We start from the raw sequence: 19,418 nt of genomic DNA, 5'->3' as shown, positions 1-19,418 counted from the left end.
CAAAAGTGGCTAAGGGCATGTCCTCACACCTACTAATGATTTCACTGCTGCTGGACAGGGTGCCTCAGGCCTGGTAAACATGCCAGGCTGACTCCAGGTCCACCCTGGCCTCAACAGGCATGGGAAAGTCATGGGAGCTAAGGGATGGCAGCTGCCCCGTGCCCCCAGCTCTGTGCCTCCTGGTGTGCTACGTGTGTGACACCCACCCCCGGCTTGATGTGTGCCAGCATCTGCCCACAGTGGCCACCCCCAGCTGTGTGCCAGCCTGCTGAAGGGCGGGCAGAGCGCCTGCTGCAGCGCTGAGCTATTTTCAGAAGCTGCCAGATTTCATTTGGCAGCAAGGATGTCGGGGAGGGGAGGGGGTGGGATGCTGGAGACTCCTTTGACTACTCCAGCGACGGAGCACCGTCAGCCCTCAGGCGCCCTTGCGGCAGCCTCGAGGGGGGACCCTGACTGTGACATATTCCCCCAGCTCCTGTCCTCCCCATTTCCCAAGAGCTCATCTGACACCTGCAACACTCCTTCCCCCACCTCCCTTCCCCTCAGGGTGTCGGGGAGGGCGGGAGATGTTAGAAGGCAGGGACAGGCAAGCCACCTGAGCTGAGTGCTGCTTCCTAGCCTGGTGACCTTGGACAAATCTCCCTGCTTTCCCGCCTTGATTTCCTCAGCTGTGTATTGGGGTTGATGATGTCCACTCTGGGGAGACATCTGGGGGATCAGACAGATGATGTGTAAAGTACTTAGTGGGGTGCCTGGTGCATGGCTCGTGCCCAGCACCCATTTGCCACCCCAGCATCCTTAGCTGTCAGGAAGGAGAGAAGTACCTGAAATTGCTCAAGGGAAAAGCAGCCCAGCCCCCAATCTACCTCTGGGACTTTCCACCCAGAAAATTGGGCTTTCTCCACCCATGGGGTCTCACTCCCAAGGACCTGCTCTCCAGAACAGCATCATACAGGCTTCCTGGACCTTGGTTCCAGCCCTGGGCTTCATCCTTGAAGGGATGGCCCACCCTTCTGAAGGGCCCCTGAGGTCCCCAAATGAATTCTGGGGGCCTCACAGAGCCTGTGGTTCAGACCAACCCTTGTCATGTACCCTGCCCAGTGAAACGCTAGCCAGCTGCAGAGGCAGGTAAAGTCTGTCTAGGCACAAAGCTGCAGAGGTGCAGATGGACTCCTTCACTTGGCTACTTAGTGCCCACTCCCGGAGACCCTGTGCTGGGTGCAAGGAAGGCAGCAGTGGAAGCTGAGGATAGAGTCTCACCTCGGCGAGTTTACACACATGAGGGAGAAGGACAAAATATCACACAAATACATGTTGAATCATGGACTTGATATTTTCTGTGAAAGAAAGACGTGGCTTGCGAAGGAGGTGTCATTGTGCAGTTTAAGCCAAAGAGGTAATTTATGCCCCAGTGGCTGGGGAGGGTGCCTGGTAGGTTGCAAGGCTGAAGGCAGAATCGCAGGACCAGGGCCTTAGGGACAGAGGGACTCTGTGCGCCCCTCAACTTTGCCTGTCTGTGCTTCTCTCGGGGGCTGGCCTTGATCTTCCTCCTGTACTGCCTTCTCCACATGCAAGACCAGAGCTTCAGTAGTCCTAGCAGGGAGGCATCTGCTCAGCTGTCTGCGTGCCATTCCCAGGTTTCTTATTGGCCATACTTGGCCCATTGCTGTTGGTGGGGGCATGCCCCCTCCTATGACTAGGTGGGGAGGGGTGCAGCAGAGGTAATTAGCAGAGGAGAGGATGGAAGGATTGCCCGCGGATCTCCCATACCTGTGTGGCCACTTCCAAGAGCCCCTGAGGAGGCTGGCCCAGCGACACACCTAGCCCAGGGCCTGGCCCCCTGATCTCTGGCATCAGGTACAACTCTCACAAGCCAGGGTTGGGAGGCTGGATGCCTGGCCAGATCACACTCTGGGCCTCAATGTGGCTGTCTGTGAAATGGGAGCAAATGCTGACAATTAGCTGGTATCAGGTGAGCTAAGAAGCCAAGGGGCCACATGTTCACATCGTCCTATTCAGACACATGCATTTGCCCGGGCTTCATGTGGTTTCCCGAGGTGCTTTCAATAAAGAATCCATAAAAAGTGTATTCACATGTGTGTGCATGTGAGTGCACGTGTGTGTGTGTGTGTGAGTGTGTGTGAGAAACGTTTCTTCCCAGTGATGCTCCCCCTGACCCAGCCGACAGCAGCGTTCTCTGTCTTACAAACCTGGTGCTGGCCGGCTTCCAGCGGCCTGGCTCATTGCTATTCCACACCAGCCCCTCTCTGCCCTCGATTCAGCCCCTCCACTGCAGCGTCGGAATTGAGCCTCAAAATGCAGCTTGCCGCAACCTCTGCAGGGGTCTCAATGCTTCCAGGCCTGCTTGAAACTCTCTCTCTCTCTCTGGCAGGTGTGGGGAGGGGGCACAGGTCCCGGGTAACTGTCTCCGAGCCTGGCTGTCTTGGGCTGAGCCTTTGAATCCCTAGTGGGTTCTAACAGCTGCCCCCAAACCCAGCAGGATAAAATTATCCCCTTTGTCCCTCTGGACAGCCAGCATGTTCACCCCTTGGAATTGAGGCCAGCAGGCAAGGAAGAATCTGGGAAGCCCACCTCCCACCCTGTGTGTGGAGTGGGGTGGGGTTATTTAGTTTTGAGCCAGGAGATCTCAGCTCTGGTTTACATGAAGCCTTGGGCAAAGCTATTTCACCTTTTGAGGTTCCCTATCAGTAAAATGAGACGTTGATTCATCAGGGCCAGATCCTCCCTGCACCCTTGGCAGACATGCTGCCACTAGTTGGTGGATTATGAGAATGCTCTATGGTCTCAGGCAGGTAATGCACTTTGCTGGGCCTCGGTTTTCTTAACCTCTTAAATGGGAGTAATCCTCACAAGGGTTGGGCAGGACTGCAGTGGAAGAGGGGAGGGTTGGCCAAGCCACAAAACCTTGGTCACCAAAGCAACTCCAGTGTCTGCTAAGTGACACACCCAGCTACCAGGACTCTGCCAGCTCTGCCCTCTCTCTGTTTCCCTTGACCAGGAGAAGGCAACCAGTGACTCAAGGGAACAAGTTTCCTGGGATTCAGAGGAGCTGGTCAGGACAGGTTAGTTGGGGTGTGGGGCCACCTGCTGGTCACCTGGTGAGTATTCAGTAGATGCCTACTGTGTGTGAGACCCTGAGGCAGCTGTGGTTCTGCCTAGGTGGAGGGGGAGACCACAACATCATAATGAACAGCTGCCATTTACTGAGTGCCTATTGTACACCAGGACTATGTGGGGGCTTTACCTGGATCATCTCACTTAGTCCTCACAGTCCCATCTCACAGATGGAGAAACTGAGCCCTCAGACTCTTAGGCAGAGGAGGTCAGAGGAAGGGATGCTACTTTTGGCTGGGGATAATCATAGAGGGCTTCCAAGAGGTGGTGACACGTGAATTTGAAGGGCAAATTTGGATAGACAAAGATTTGGGAAGAGTGCATTCCAGCTGACAGGTATGGGGGAGGCAAGGAGAGGAGGTAGGAATGGGATGTGAAGAACGGAGAACAAGTCTGTTTAACCAGTGAGAGGCAGGAGGTCGCTCATTTCCTCATTCCATCTCCTGTAGGTGGTCAGGGTGGGGACTTTAGGGGTGAGACAGTGGGTACCTGGTGGCAGCTTCTCTCTCTTAGTGCTCCCAGGCCAATCTCATGTGTGGAGGATGCATTCCCTCCTCCCCATATCCACATCTGCCTCCCCTAGAGATACACCCGGCTCTTGATGCTAGTTTGTCAAACTATCTATCCACTTCCTCTTGCTGGTATGGCCTTTTCAGGTGGCTCCAGAGTTGGATCTTTTCACACTGGACTCCCTGGACCCTCAGGATGTGGCCTCTGCTTCCAACAGAGCTATTTTATGTACTGGATTTTCTCCTGAGATTTAATTTGAACAAGAGTTTATGTGCTTTAAAAAAGTTTATGGACCATTGAACTAGATGCTTAACATTTATCTCAAATCGTGCAGTATGATCCCATTTTACAGATGGGAAACCGAGACTCAGCATGACTAAGTACTTGCTGGGGTCCATGGCTGGGCTCTGATATGGAAAAATGGCTTCAAGATTGTCCTTTCTCCCACTGTCCTCAAAGGGTCCAGACTTCATGCGGACAGGCAGAGAACAGCCACCTGCACGGTCTGATGGGCTGCAACAAGTGCTAATAAGGAGAGCAGAGATGGTGGGGTGATTGTGGCTCTCTTAGGCAGGGTTGTTTTCCTCTTTCTGGTGGGGAGTTGAGAGAAAGTTGGGACAAAGAGGAGGTGATGGGGATGAGGAGGTATTGGGGAGGCACTGGGGAGTCTGCCTCATCCCCAAATACCTGCTCCTGATGCAGCAGCTGTGTGGATAAAGTAGATTATGCCCCCAGATCCACTCCCAGCCTTCAGCTGTGTTCATATCAAGCCAGAGAGACCAGCAAGCCAATCCACCATCAGACCTGGAAGAGATCCCCTGTGCAGAGCAAGGTAAGCACTTCAGCTGCCCCCTGGAGTAGCCCCCAGTGTGGTGAACCTCCCTAGTGCAGCCTCACTTCCAGTTGATGGGACCTCAGCTCATGGGCCATGTCTCCCCACCAAAGAAAGGCCCAGTGAGTGAGGGGCTGGGCTACCCAGCTCTGGGTCTGGCCTGCTCCAGTTACACATTGGAGCCCATGTTTTGAGCATCTAGAGTGTGCCAGGATGTCTCATATGTGACCTCCTTTACTTTTCTGTCCTTCCAATAGCTTTCTAAGCAGGGATTATGCCCATCTCACAGATGAAGTCACTGAGGCTTGAGTAGCATGGGGATAAAGTGCCCAGGTTCCTCCATGTGGTGAGTGGCAGGGCAGGGGGTCTGAATCCAGGAGCATGGGCTCTAAGATCCCCTCCGTAACAGAAATGGTCTCCCTGCCCAAAGAATTCCAACCCTGCCTGACCCTTCCCTGATCTTCTATGTCCCTGGCTGCCAGAGGAAGGACCCTTGGTGGGGGCTCCCATGCTCTCTGGCCCCCAAACCTGAGCAGGGAGTGCCAGGCACCTCTCAGCATGGTTTAAAGTCAAGGCATTTCCCTGTGGATGAGATGGAAGTTGAGCTGGGTCACACAGCCTGGGGCCCCTTCCAGCTCTGCTCTGTGACCATGGACAACTCCCTTAACTCCTCTGAGCCCATCTCCTCATTAGAACATGTGCACAGTGACACATGCCCCCTGGACCATGAGACTGTGAAAGGTAAGGCACGATGCCCTGAAGAGCTCTCAGCATATCATAGGTCCTAGAAAATGTCGCTTCACACAAACGACTGTAGGGTTTGATGGTGTATGAGGAAGTATTGAGTCGAGGCCGAAAGCCTTCAGAAAGGAGGCTGTCTTCCTGGGAAAAGCTGCAGTCAGGGCCCCTGTCTGAGTGAGCTGCCCACCTGCCCTGGGGACCTCTCTTTCTGAAGGTCCCTTTCAGGCCAGGGTCTAGTGGGCTGTGCAGCAGGGCTGGCCAGGGCTGCTGGGGAGACAGTGAGGCAGAGGAGGCAGCCAAGGCAGGTCCGAAGAACTACTCCGCACAGGGTCATGAAGGTATCCAGGGAATGTGGGGCACAGGGCTGGTCACCACGCCAGCCAGATGAGGGGATGGGCTGACCTAGAGTGTCTACTATGGGCAAGCCTCCCTGGGCCATTGGCTGGGGCAACCTAAGCAGACAGAACTTCTTTAATGACAGAGTCCATAGCCAAAGTGGGGTGACAGACACGGACAGGAAGGTCAGGGAAGGTTTCCGAGAAGGGGAATTCAGCTGAGGAAGAACGACCAGAAGAAGTTGCCGTAAGAAGAACAAGATGGAGGGAATAGCAAGTGCAAAGGCCCTGGGGCTGAAAAGACCTTCAAGTATCTGAGGAGCAAAAATGAGTGCAATATATCTGGAGAGTGCTGCTCCAGCCTCTCTCGGACAGAAGTGAGTATGTGGACTGCCTTATGGGGCCCCAGTAAGTTGGGCTTTTTGGAATGCCTTTCTATAGGCTCTGCCACTGACCACCCAGAACAGGGCTAAGGGCAGCTTGGCCAGATGTGAATCAACCCTTACGTGGCCCTTGACTCCCCTGATATGGCTTTAATATCTAATCGTTGACAATAAATTGAACTCACTAAACTGTGGATGCAAAGCTTGCTGGAGCTGTTAACATCAGCAAAGCCAGTAGCTGTGTCTATTTCCACACAGAGAAGATGCAATAAAATATAACTCACCTCTGGAGATAGATTCTATAGAGCTAGGGCTCTGCCCTCTGGGCCCAGGAGAGAGGGGATCAGTTCCTCTTGGTGAGCTCCTATAAATGGGGTTCAAGCTTATTGGAATTATGTGAATGCTCGGGTGGGAGATCCTAGGGTTTGGGGTGTGCAGAGATTCTCAGCAATGACTATGTACTATAATATAATCTCAGTCAGCAGGAGACAAGGCCCTCCTCTCTCCAGCACATGAGTCATACAGGCCAGGGGCCTGGGTTGGGAGCACTGCCAAGGGATGAGTGGGCCTGACCCGGAAGGTTTTCTTCCTTCTGTTATTCTGATGGTCAGGTGGGTTTTCTCAGAGAGCTAATTCTGTGGAATAAATCCTGCCCACCTGAAGCTGGGAGGGGTGCCTGGAGTAGGCAAAGATACAGTAGATGGGAAGAGGTTTGGGAGAAAGACAGGTACCCAGGTTCTGCCCTCCGGAAGGAAGGTGGTCAGAGGTCAGCTGATTCGCCCAAGGTCATACAAGGTTAGTATAGTAATGGAGCTGTGAACAAAAGAAGGCTCTCTGGAGATGGCCCTAAATTTGGGGGTAGAGGAGGAGGGTATCAGGACTGGAGGGGCCTAGAAGAGCTTGTGGGTTCCAGCTTCAGGGCTTCTGATGTCTCCTCTTCAGAGTACAATTACCTCGAGGGAAAGTGGTAACTCTTGGGCCTCTGCACTTTCTCCCCTTTGTGTGTGACTTCCTGGACCGGCCAAACCCAGCCCTCCAAGGATGGGAGTGGATCCTGAAGCAGTGAAAATCAACACAGGTGTGGTTTTGACATGGCTTTGAGAGCTGGAATGGATGAATAGATAGAATCTGGGAAGGTCAGAGCTGGAAAGTGCCTTACTGCATTTAACTCCCGTTTTATAAATGAGTAAATAGAGGCTCACAAGCCAGCCTCTCAGCCTAACTGTCTGCCCCCCACATGAAGCCGCCCTGTCTGCTAGCTTCCCTGGCCTCAGAGTTCCCTCTCAGGTCTTCGTGGCTCTCACCTGCTGCAGACCTGTTTTCCATTTTGCTTGTTCCTAAATAGGACTTTATCAGTGACTGTGCCTGGGGCCTCCATGGCTCTTAATTAGGCTTCCTTGCGTTTCCTTTGTAGAGGCCTTTGGGTGAGGGGAGTGTTAGTGCTTGGCACCCGGAGTCGTGTACAGGGCGCTGCCTGTAGCCTGGAGAGAAGGGCGTGTGTGCAGGGAGGCTGGTGCTGAGGGATGCCAGTGCATAGAGAGCCTGGAGGCGTGAAGGGTGGGGCCTTCAGGCCCCATCTCTGCCCTGTGCAGGTCTGCTGGAGCCCAGGGGGCTTCAAGTCTGAGGCCTCTGGCTCCTGGCTGGCTGCTGATGTTCTCCCTTCTGCCACTCCGAGGACTGGGGCTGCCTGAAGGCTGGTCACACACAAAGGATTTCCCGGCTGTGCCCTGAGGATGGGGAGGGGCTACAGCTGTGGAAATGTTGGGAGCCATGGCCCATTTGATCTGGAATCCCCACTCTCTGGCCGGAGATGTGACTTCTCCCTCAGGCTCCTTCTCTTCTTCTGGGTGAAGAGCAGGATGTGGTCACAGAATCAGGGCTTTGGAGGCCATGAGAGGAGAGTGGGGGCTTTGCTTGGTCTTGGGACTCTATGGGACTTCTGGAAGTTCAGAGCCAAGAGGGCACGGCATGGCCCTGGGAGTGGTCTTGCGGCCTCTGTGGGCTGGGGATGCGGGGTGCGGCTGGGGATGGGCAGAGAGGCGGGGGGCAGCCTTAAGCGCCCTGCCTAGGGTGGGATAAAAAATGCCAGGCTGAGTGTGGACACTGCTCTAGAGGCATCAGGGAGCCATTGGAGACCCTTGGGCTGAAGGGAGGTGACAAGCTGGGAGGTTTGGAGCAGCTTCACCTAGGGGTTGGGAATGATGAAGCAGGAGAGGAGGAACTCATCGGACCCTCTCTCCCGGGCTCAAGTGGCATGGCCTCTGGGCAGGCGCCCCTCTGCAAGGGTGACTGGGACTGTGGCTGGATGCTTAGGGACAGCTCAGGGTGACTCCCATGTAAGTCACCATCAGTTCCTGGATCACACCCATCCTTGTTTAGAGTCTTCTCAACAAGCTGTCCTTGGGACATTCTTAAACGAGTCCCAGCTCAGTTGTCCAGAAAAGTGGAGCAGTTATCGTGCTGCCAGCCCTGTGGGTTGCCCCTGCCCTGGGATTTCCTGTCCTGTGAAAGGAGGAAGAAAAACTCACATTATTGCCACATGGATGCCAGAAACCTCCGTTCATATAACCCTGGCAGCACTCCTGAGAGGCAGGTGCTCTTCTACCCGTTTTCCAGCTGAGAAGTCCCTGATGACCCAGGTCTGTTCAGGATCCACAGCCCATGCTAGTCCCATGACCCCAGAGTTCCTCTGCCCCCAGCCCTGTCAGAACTTCCCTGGGGCTTCTACCTTAAGAACCTGCCTCAGCGTGAATGGCACCTACTTTACTACAGGCTCCTTGAGTGATGCTGCTACACAACTTTGTTTGGGGACCTTGGCCCCAGCTGGCTACCCCTAGTGGTCTCTCACAGGCAGTGGATGCCAGCCCCACGGGGCTACCATGGCTTCCCCACTGCTCAGGAAGCCCTCAGGATTCTCTCTGTGTCTAGAAAAGAGCTCAAAAAAGTAGGCCATATCCTTGGGGTTGAGGGAGAGGAAAGCCCCCCCTACTGCCCTCTCCCCCAGAGTATCTTCCATAGCTTCCAGACTTATCTCCATGGATGTCACGATCCTAGATCTGGCACTGCCTATTCCAGGTTCTGCAGAAAGTTGAAGGTCAGCCCCTCTTTCCCGGTACAGAGAAGGGCTTTTGGTGTCAGGAAACACCTGGAGCTGGAGCTGGCATCTGGCTGCTGTGCATGATCTTGGACAAGTTTCTTCCTCTCTTTGGAATCTCAGTTTCCTTGCTGTAACACGGCCACAGTGATGCTCACAGGGTCCTCAGGAGGACTCAGAGCCTGCTGCTTCGAGAACTGAGGTACGCGGAGGGAGTGGTGGGCCCTGGGCCATTTATAGTGTGAAGAGGGTAGTAGGAGGTGGAGGGGAGGAGGCATTTGATCTGACACAGAGGGTCGGGGCAGCCAGGAGGCCAGAGGCTCCTATGCCCTGCCACGGCTTTTGCAGTACAGACATTGAAGGTTGCCTGCCACTTATCCAGAAGAGTTTCTAAGAATCAAAAGTTTAGGATCCAGGGAGCCAGAAGAAAACAGTGTTGGGAGGCCAGCAGCCAGCCTGGAGGAAGGAGAGTACAGGTGGAGGAGGAAGGAGATGGATTCCTTTTCTCCAAAGGCCACACATGCACTCCTGAACATGTCATCCCTCAGACTTTGGGTATTGGGAAGTCAGTCTCCCACCGGCTGCCTCCAGGACCAGTTGACAGGGATGAGAAAGCTTCAGATTTGGTGAGGGCCAAGGGCCACCTCCCAAGCACAAAACAAACCCTCAGGGTACCACCTGGTCCTAGGCCCAAGGACGGAAAGCTTTCAGCCCCCTGTTCCAGCCTCATCCCCTGACAGTCTTCGTTCATCTGCCCAAGCACAGATCTATACCTACTCCTGCTTTCCACGGCCGAGACTCTGAGTCCAGTAGTCAAGGCCTGGCTTGCACCTGATGAATGAATCAGATCAAATACATGCAGTTTTCTCCCAGGCCTGATTTATCCAACCCCTCCAGACCACATCCACATTGCATCTGGGTCCACATCTTGGTTTCCATAAGGAACAGCATTGGGTCTATGATGGGCTTTAAGAACAGACCATAGGTTTGTCAATTGGCCACCGTTAGAGTCAAACAAGTAGCTCCCAAAGTTTGATTCTTTGGTATAATTTATATAAAGTAAAATCTTAAGTGTAAAATTAGATAATTTTAAACTAATGTATATACCCATGTAACCAGGATCCCAGTCAGGATATAGAACATTTCCATCACCTCAGAAAGTCCCCAGTAACCCCCCATCACAGAATACTGATCTGATTTCTATCATCATAGGTAAGCTTTGCCTATTCTAGAAGTTCATATATGTGAAATTATATAGTATGGAAGTAGATAGCTTTTTTGTGTCTGGCTTCTTTTGTTTCATTTGCAGTTCATCCATGTTTTTGCAGTAACAGCTCTTTCCTTTTTATTGTTCCTTTTTATTGCTGTAGAATATTCCATTTTATGATTATACCACAGTTTGGTGGTTATTTGATTCCAGTTTTTGGCTATTATGAGTAAAGTTGCTATGAACATTCATGTACAAGTTTTTGTGTGGACATGATGCTTTCATTTCTTTTGGGTAAATACTTAAGACAAATGGCTAGTTAATACCTAGTGAAATTTCTGGACATACATTAAGTGTATGTTTAACTTTTTGAGAAACTGCCAGATTTCAAAAGTGGTTGTATCATTTTACATTCCCACCAGCAATTTATGAGACTTCCAGTTACTCCATGTCCTCATCAGCATTTGGTATTGTCAGTCCTTTTTAGCTTAGCTATTCTGATGTATATGTAGTGTTATTTCATTGTAGTTTTAGTTTGCATTTTCCTGATGACTAATGATGTTGGGGACTTTTTTATGTGATTATTGGCCATTGACATATCTGTTCAAGTCTGTACCTTATTTTCAAACATTGGGTTGTTTATCTTTTTTATTATTGACTTGTAGGAGTTCTTTATATATTCTGGATATATATCCATTGACAAAGGATATGAGTTGGGAATGTTTTCTCCTACACTATGGCTGACCTACTCATTTTCTTATGACTTTTGATGAGCAGTTTAAAATTTTTTTGAAATTCAATTTATCATTGTTTGCTTTTATGATTAGTGTTTTCTATGTCTTCTTTAAGAAATTTTTACTTACCCCAAAGTTGCAAAGATATTCTTCAATTTTTTTTTCCTCTCCTAGAATCTGTATAATTTTAGCTTTTACATTTGGGCCCATGAGCCATCTGTAATTGATTTCTGAATATGGTGAGAGCTCAGGATTGAGATTTATATTTTTCCACATGGATATCTAGACAGCAGCATTCTTGAAGAAAAATAAATATTTCTTGCTATGGCACTCTTAGAAAAAAACACTTGCTTGTGTATAGTTCTGGACTCTATTCTCTTTCATTAATTGTCTATATATTTGCCAATACCACACTGTCCTGATTACATTCAATCCATCAACATGGCATATCTTCCTATTTATTTAGGTCTTCTTTAATTTTGCTTAGCAATATTTTATAGCCTTGCACATCGAACTTTATATTAATTTACATTAATTAATTAATTTACATTAATTTCTACCTAGTATTTTTAGTTTTTGGATTCTGTTGTAAGTAGAATTAAAAAATATTTAATTTCCCAATAGTTTATTACTATTTTATGAATAGTTAACAAAAATACAATTGATTTTTATATATTAATCTGTATTCTATGACAATGCTAATTTTTCTCATTAGCTCTAGTAGTTTTCTACATTCACAATAATGTTACCTGTGAATAACGAGAGCTTTACTTTTTTCTTTCCAATCTTTTTTTATTTTTCTTGCCTGTGCACTGGCTGGGACTTCTAATACAATGTAGAATAGCAGTGGTGAGAGCAGAGAAAGACAGAGTAAGTAGCTGAGGCTTTGTTTCTTGGAAGGCCATTCTATTGACTGCAGGGATGCCATGCTGTGATTTACACTTAAAAAAAAATTCCTCTGGTTGCCTGGGAAGAATTGTAAGAGCAAAAGGGGGAGCAGGGAGACCGACAAGGAGGCTGCAGAATTCCACGTGAGAGAGAGGGGTGGTTTAACCTGCAATGATGGGAGATCTGGGATGTATTTGGAGTTAGAGCTACAGAATTCACTGTGGAATGGATGTGGGGGCAGGAGAGGAGAACCAAAGATGATGCTAGAGTGTTGCCTTGAGCTGCTGCAGGGATGGAGATGCTGTCTTTTTGTTTTTTTTTTGGTTGCACCGGGTCTTAGTTGTAGCAGGCGGGCTCCTTAGTTGCAGCTCGCCAGCTCCTTTGTTGTGGCACATGGGCTCCTTAGTTGTGGCAGGCATACTCCTTTAGTTGCAGCTCTAGGGCTCCTTAGTTGCGGCTCGCTGTCTCCTTAGTTGCAGCACGTGAGCTCCTTAGTTGTGGCGTGTGAACTCTTAGTTGTGGCATGCATGTGGGATCTAGTTCCCTGACCAGGGATTGAACCCAGGGCCCCTGCATTGAGAGTGTAGAGTCTTAACCACTGTGCCACCAGGGCAGTTCCAGAGATGCTGTCTTTTGAGATGAGGAAATTGAGGATGAGGGTGCAGCTTTGGCCACTTTCATTTCAGGATACTATTAGACACTCAAGGTCTCAGGAGGGAAGCTGGAATGATGGAACTTGAGGTACAGCTTTTGGGTAACATCATGATTTAGATGGAATCTAAAGCCACAAGACCAGATAAAAGAGAAGAGAATGTGGAGAAGGATGAAAAGGAGACTTAATTCTGGGGCAGAGATTGGGGAGGCATGAAGGAGCCAGGAAAGTAGACTGAGAGGGAACAGTGAGGTAGGAGGAAAATCAAAAGAGTATAGTTTTTTGGAAGTTTCTTGAAGCAAGTGTTCCAAGAAAGGGGTAGTCACTGTATTGGATGCTGCTAAGCAGGAAAAATAGGACAAAGACAGAGAAACAACCATGAGACATTCTGTCGCAAACATCCTTGGTGGAACCTCCCTTCGCTTCCTGCCCTGAGGTTTGTGAGAGGAGCATGTTTCTTTCCAATAAGCACCAATACATCATTTCAAAAAAAAAAATCTTTGGTGACCTCAACATAGGCATTGCTGCAGAGTAATAGGGCTGAAAGCCCAACAGGAGAGGTGGGAGATGTAGATATGGAAGTAGAGGCAGTGAGCACAGAGAAGGGGAGTGGCAGCCTTTCTCCTGGCAGCCTTTCTCCACGCACCCAGTGAGGAGCCTTGAGGACTCTAGGCATCTGCTGAGGGACCAAAGCCCTCACTGGCCATGCGGAAAGAGAAAAGTGGGCCATGTGCTCTGGAAGTTATGGCCTGGGCCAGCCAGGGTGGATGAGTAGATGAGACAGGCTGGGGAGAGTGGAGAAGATGAAGCAGGCACAGGAGTCCATGCCCAGTGCTGTCACTGGCTCTCTATCACGAGTTCAGCTTCGAGAAATCCTCCATGTTCATCACCACAAGGGATGAGCTCCAAGGAGGGTGGGAGGGTAGACTCGAGAGTGCTGCCCAGCTCCATGTGTATTATTTTCCTGAGAAAGCTGCACTCTTTATACAGGTCAGTTTGTCATAAAAGCAACACATATGCACTGGGAAATTGCAGAAAAGAGGGAAAGGTTAACTTCTTGGTATATTTTACTCTGGTTTGTTTCTATATGCAATTGTTCTTACATAATTATAACCATGCTGTGAACAGAGTTTTGGGCCTGCTTATTTTTCACTGAATGTTACATAATAGACGGTTTCCATGTTGATATATAGCTTTCGTTGTTGTTATTGGTTGCATAAAATTATATGTGCTAATGCCCCATGTTCAATTAGTTCATCCTCTACTGGTGGTCATTTGGGTTACTTCCAATATTTAGAGACAGTATTGCATTGTATATCTATGTGTGTGGAGCTTTCCCTGGATCCATTTTTCACAGAACTAACATTATTGGAGTTTGTGATACCCACTTGCCATATTGCTGGTCGGGGGTCAGCTAGACCCACCCCGCTGAGAAACACTACATGAGGCAGGCTACTCTCATATTCCTAACTGCCTAAACACTGTCATTTAAAAATATTCTTTTTATTTGTTGGGCCAAAGAAGGGGTCTCATTGTAGCTTCAAGCTGTCTTTCTTGATGGTTAGAGAAGATGCTCATTTTCCTATACGTTCACTTACTGGCTCTATTTCCCCTCACAGGAGGGAGCAGATCCTATCAATGGATCCACGCTTGTACTTTACCAGGTGGGCTCTCTGAATGGCTCTCCAGGCCCTGCCAGAGCCATCCCTGCCCACTGCAGCAATCCTTAGTGTCTTCCTGGACTATCCCTCCTCCCCCCACCCCACCCCACGCACCCTCCCCCCACTGCCCCAACCAGTTTTCACAGTTACATTCTTCCTCCTGAGGGTCTCACATAGTTCCTGCTGCCCAGTTTTCACTGCCACTCCCCAGGCCAGACCCACATCCCCACATCAGGGAAGCATGGAATAATCCCTGGTGGTGCAGTGGTTGAGAATCCGCCTGCCAATGCGGGGACACGGCTTCAATCCCTGGTCCGGGAAGATCCCACATGCCGCGGAGCAACTAAGCCCGTGCGCCACAACTATGGAGCCTGCACTCTAGAGCCCATGAGCCACAACTACTGAGCCTGTGTGCCGCAACTACTGAAGCCCGCGTGCCTAGAGCCCGTGCTCCGCAACAAGAGAAGCCACCGCAATGAGAAGCCCAGACACCGCAACGAAGAGTAGCCCATGCTCACTGCAACTAGAGAAAGCCCGTATGCAGCAACGAAGACCAAACTCAGCCAAAAAATAAATAAATAAAACAAATAAATTTATTAAAAAAAAAAAGAGTGCCCCCCCTTTACTCCTGAGCCGTATTCAATCAGACTCATCCTCTGTGATCTTGCCTCCTTAGCTGAGGCTTCCTGGATTTTTCTGGTCTACTTGGACCCCCTGCCTCTGAATGTCTGTAGCATTTATAGTCTACAGGGGCTCTTTCAGAGGGTCCTCAATAAGTAGTCCCTTGTCCCCCACCCAGCTTCTGAAGAACTCGAGAAATAAAAACCCAGATGGAGGCCAAAGTATCACCTTCTTCACTAATGAAAGCTGGGGGGAGGAAGCAGCTTAGTGTGAGGACAAATGGGCCTGTGAACTGAGCCCAGAACTAGGCTGACCTCTTCCCTGTTCCCCAGTCTCACTTGCCCTGGGTGAGTGAGGACTGGGGTATCACAGCCAGTGGGGACCCACACATGGAAGGAAGTGAGAAATCCACCCCTCCCCCACAGTCCATTCCCAGGGAGAAGTGCTAAGTCTTGTCTTGAATTATTTTCTAGACACTTTCGGTGGATTTTGTTGCTTCAACTGCATGAACTCCTCAAGGCTAAGGTATGCATAACTTCTTATCCTTGCGGCCCCTTCAAGTGGGTGAAGAGGACTTGCTTTTAGCAAGCCCCTCCTCCTCCCTTTATACACACCCCAGCAAAGTTTGAAATTCATTCTGAGGGCCTCATTTCTCTATCAAAGCTGGCCTGAGTCGATGGAGACCCTATGGGAGTGGGCAGGGATGTAACCACTGTCATTCACTCAGGCCTTGGTCAAGAGGGTAACAGGCCCTTTCCTGAGGGCAGGCTTCCATGGAGGTACAGGGCATGGAAGTGCAATTACTCTTGGTGTCCTTAGAGTAGGAATGAGTAGAGAGCCAAACAAGTAGTTGGGATGGCACAGACATGCTTTGCTTAACTCACAATTGTGCTAAGAGTCTCCTTTGGATGTTTACTGGACTGATTGATGAATGATTGGATTGTCCAAGGTCTGGGGGTTTAATTATTTTCAGCTGGGCAGGGGATTCCATGGACATAGTCAGGTTACAAACCACGGCTCCATTGGCTACTGTTTTCTAAAAGAATTTGAGCCCTCACACAATTTGGAGCCCACCTGGTGATGCTTGGATTCCAGAACTGTGGGTGCACACACATCACTGCACCATGTAGAGTTAGAAAAAAACTTCTCTAAAAATAACCACCGAGGAATATTTAATTTGATAGCAAAACTGTGACTAATGCATGAAACAGAGAGTCTGTGTGACAAGACACAGTACAATAATGGGGAGGGATTCATGTTTGACCTTTAAACTAGTGCAAAATCAAACATACCTTAGCCTTGGCAGCTGAGGCTCTAGGGAAACTGGCTATGAGCAGGGGGTATGATGGTCATGGAGGAGAACTGACAGGATATGCAGTTCTCAAGTGTGGTGCATTATGGAAATAGCTCAGGGAAATCAATACCTTTTGGTGTTAAATAGAGAGAAGGGGCTGGGGCTGAGCCAAGTGCTGGCTGGTGAGAGGCGGATGCAGGAGGCCAGCCCAGCTGGATGGAATCAGCTCTTACAGGCTGGCTTGGAGAAGAAGTAGGTTCCGCAAATGCAAGGAGACCCAGCGTTTCCGGGAAGCAATCTGAGCTGATGGGGTAGGAGCAAGGTTCCAGTGTTGAGTGAACAATTACCCTCTGGTAGGCTCTGTGTTGAAAGCTTCCCACGCATTATCCTCATAAGCGTCCCTGATATAGAAGCCGTTATTATTCCCACTTGACAGAGGAGGAAACTGGGGTCACCCAGCTGGGAAGTGTCTGGAGCCGAATGTGAACCCATTAAACTCTATTTGCTGTTGCTTGGTCACTTACAACTTGAAAAAGCTCAAGGGCTGGCAGCAGCCTCGAGTGACAGGTTAGGGCTGGGGTTGGGGCAGGCTCAGTGTGGGTTGTGGTTTTGTCAGGGGCCACCTGGTGACAGGGAAAAATTGCCATGGCTCTTGGCATGGCAGTTTTCCGGGTCCGAGTCAATTCCATGATCGTTCCGTAATTCATGACTGCATATGAAATTCTTATCCATCACCTTCAGTGCTAATTGGAGAACAAAATAGTCTCCATCTCTTAGAGTTTTTCATCTTCAGTGGCAACACGGTGAGTATTGGTGCTGCTGCTTTCTGGGTCAGGATCTTGCACGTTCTGAGTACTCATTCAAGGTGTGCTCTCAGGAGAGAGTTCTTTAGAGGGTTTTTGTTTTTGTTTTTGCGTCCTCTTCTAAATGTTCCTCAAGAAAGAGATTATAAGTGGTCCCTGATCAGATTCAGGGCCAGTTGCTTCTTGGAATGTTTGGTGATATTCTTTCCCTAGACCCTCAGCATAGGCAGGGCTGTGGGGGACAGGCAAACTGTTGAGGTTGCAGTTGAAGCTGTGGGGCCCCTCCTAGACTCTGGGGGGTGGCTCTGTAGGAGATAAGTTACTCTTCCCCTTTGAGCCTGGGAGATGAGAGCTGAGCCTCCGCTCAGGTGTGCCACCTTGAGAATTAAGGAAGGATTGGCTCAAAGAGGAGAGGGAAGCCTGGAGTGGTCCTGGGTGGGGAGTGGTTCTGCACATTCTCTGTCGGGTACTCAGAGGATTGGGAATACACAGTGGTGCCTCTGAGCCCAGCGCTCAAGGGGGTGGGCCTTTGCCTAGGTTTTCCCCCCAATAAGCCCAGGATCTCCTTGAGGGATCTTACATCTTTCATCTCTGCTTCTGACCCAAGGCCTGGCAACGGTTGGCACCCCAATGTCATGGGGCCCAGCAAGGTCCCAAGGCCTGGCCCTGCCTCTCACTCTAGCCACATCTCTCCCCACTCTCCACTTATTTGCTTGCTCACTCATCACATCCTGGTCACACTGGCCTTTCCATTCTTCAGAGACATCGAACTCCTTCCTCACCTGACCTACCTCCCCAAATGCTGCTCCCTCTGCCTAGAGCACATTCTCTCCTACTTTACTTGGCTGATTCGTCTGAATTGTCAGGTTCCAGTTTAAACATCATTTCCTCCAGGAAGTCTTCCCTGACTTATCAAGCCAGGTCAATTTCCTTGGTGGATGCTCCCTTTGTAAGTGTGCTCTTCTGTCCTAGTACTTATGTCTCTAATTAGAGATTCATTTGTGCAATAATTGGTTCAGTGTTTCTTCCCCCCAACTAGACGGTTAAACTCTGTGACGGGAAAGACTGAACATCTTCTGCTCTGGACCTGTTCCATAATAGGTGCTCAATAAATATTTGGTGGATGAATGATTAAAATTTCCCATACTTCGAGGTGAAACGTATGAGGAGCTGGTGGGAACAAAGTCTGATTTCCCTTTCTAGCCCCAGCCCCACAGCAGTTCAGAGATGGGGTAGGTGGTGCTACATCAAACAAACAAGCTTTGTTTTGCGCTTAACTCAAGCGAAATGGTAAAGGCATTGCAGTTGGTTGCTTTTTAAATGTAGAGAAATTACCTCTGTCCTGATTTGCAATATCTGTGCTATTGTGGGCTGTTTTTCTCTTTTGGGCCTATTCGTATTGGAGCAATAATTTCACCCTTTGGCTCCACAGAAGTCCAATTAATATTACAAATACGGTCCCGTAAAATTCACTTCTTGACATTAGAACGTTTTGTTGCTAATTACTCCCCAAGGTTTTTAATTTCAAGTCCTCCTTGGTGACTTAGTGCAGAAATTCAAGAGCACAGTTATTTCCCCCCAAAGGGAAAGGTGAACTAAGTGATGCCAAGCTTCTATCAACTTGCTACTCCTCCCGGGGGTATCTTGTTTTTGATTCTGTCTCCTTTTACTTTCCTCACCAGAAACAAACAACAAACAAACAAAAACCATATTGGAACAAAGATTTATATTTCTGGAAAAAACACTTATTCACTAATGCATTCATTCAAGCAATATTTACCTACTGTGTGTCAGATCCTGTGTGTAAGGCACTGAGGAAGCCAAAAAAAAAAAAAAAAAAAGACTGTTTTCAGGTAGCTCACAGTCTTGAGTGGGCAGAAGAGGTGCTGAGGAGCCTGTGACATATCCGGAGGTGCTTCCTATGGTGGGGCTTGATAGCTACAGCCCATCCGGAAGTGCCATGTCAGTCTCCAGAGGTTGAAATCAGGGAAGCTTTGGTCACTTCTCATTTGAAAGACCCTGGCTAACTGCAAGGAATCTGCATTTTAATAATATTTTGAATGGGTTGGTAAAATAGGAACAGATGGTTAAAGTTTGTCTTTTAGGGAAAATAATGAAACATTGCATTGCTTAATCTGTCTCTTTTTCACACTCTTCCCTATCCCCTCCCCACTGCAAAGATATTCAGATGTAACAAAATTTAAAGGAAAATACTAATAATATCTTAGTCACTTAGGTCTCTTCACCTGAAAGGACCCTAACTTTGTCGGCCATCTCTATGTTAACCTATTCTGTTAGCCCTTTATTCCAGTGTTACCTCCTGAGAGAAGGTTTCCTAAAAAGTGTTGGTTTGGGGGAACATAAGAGGTGGCGGTGACGTGAGACTAACTTGGGTGTCTTTCTGCCATGAAGGAAACCAGCTCTGTAGATGCTTTGTTAACCAGAGCAGACCCATTCCTAGATAAACCCAGCAGGGCAGAGCTGGATAATGTGTTCTGAGCCTCCTATCCACCTGTCCCTGTGCTACA

The sequence above is a fragment of the Hyperoodon ampullatus genome, assembly GCF_949752795.1.
Source record: "Hyperoodon ampullatus genome assembly, chromosome: 10".
In the NCBI taxonomy this organism is placed as follows: domain Eukaryota; kingdom Metazoa; phylum Chordata; class Mammalia; order Artiodactyla; family Ziphiidae; genus Hyperoodon; species Hyperoodon ampullatus.
Note: the sequence above shows the minus strand (reverse complement) of the source record.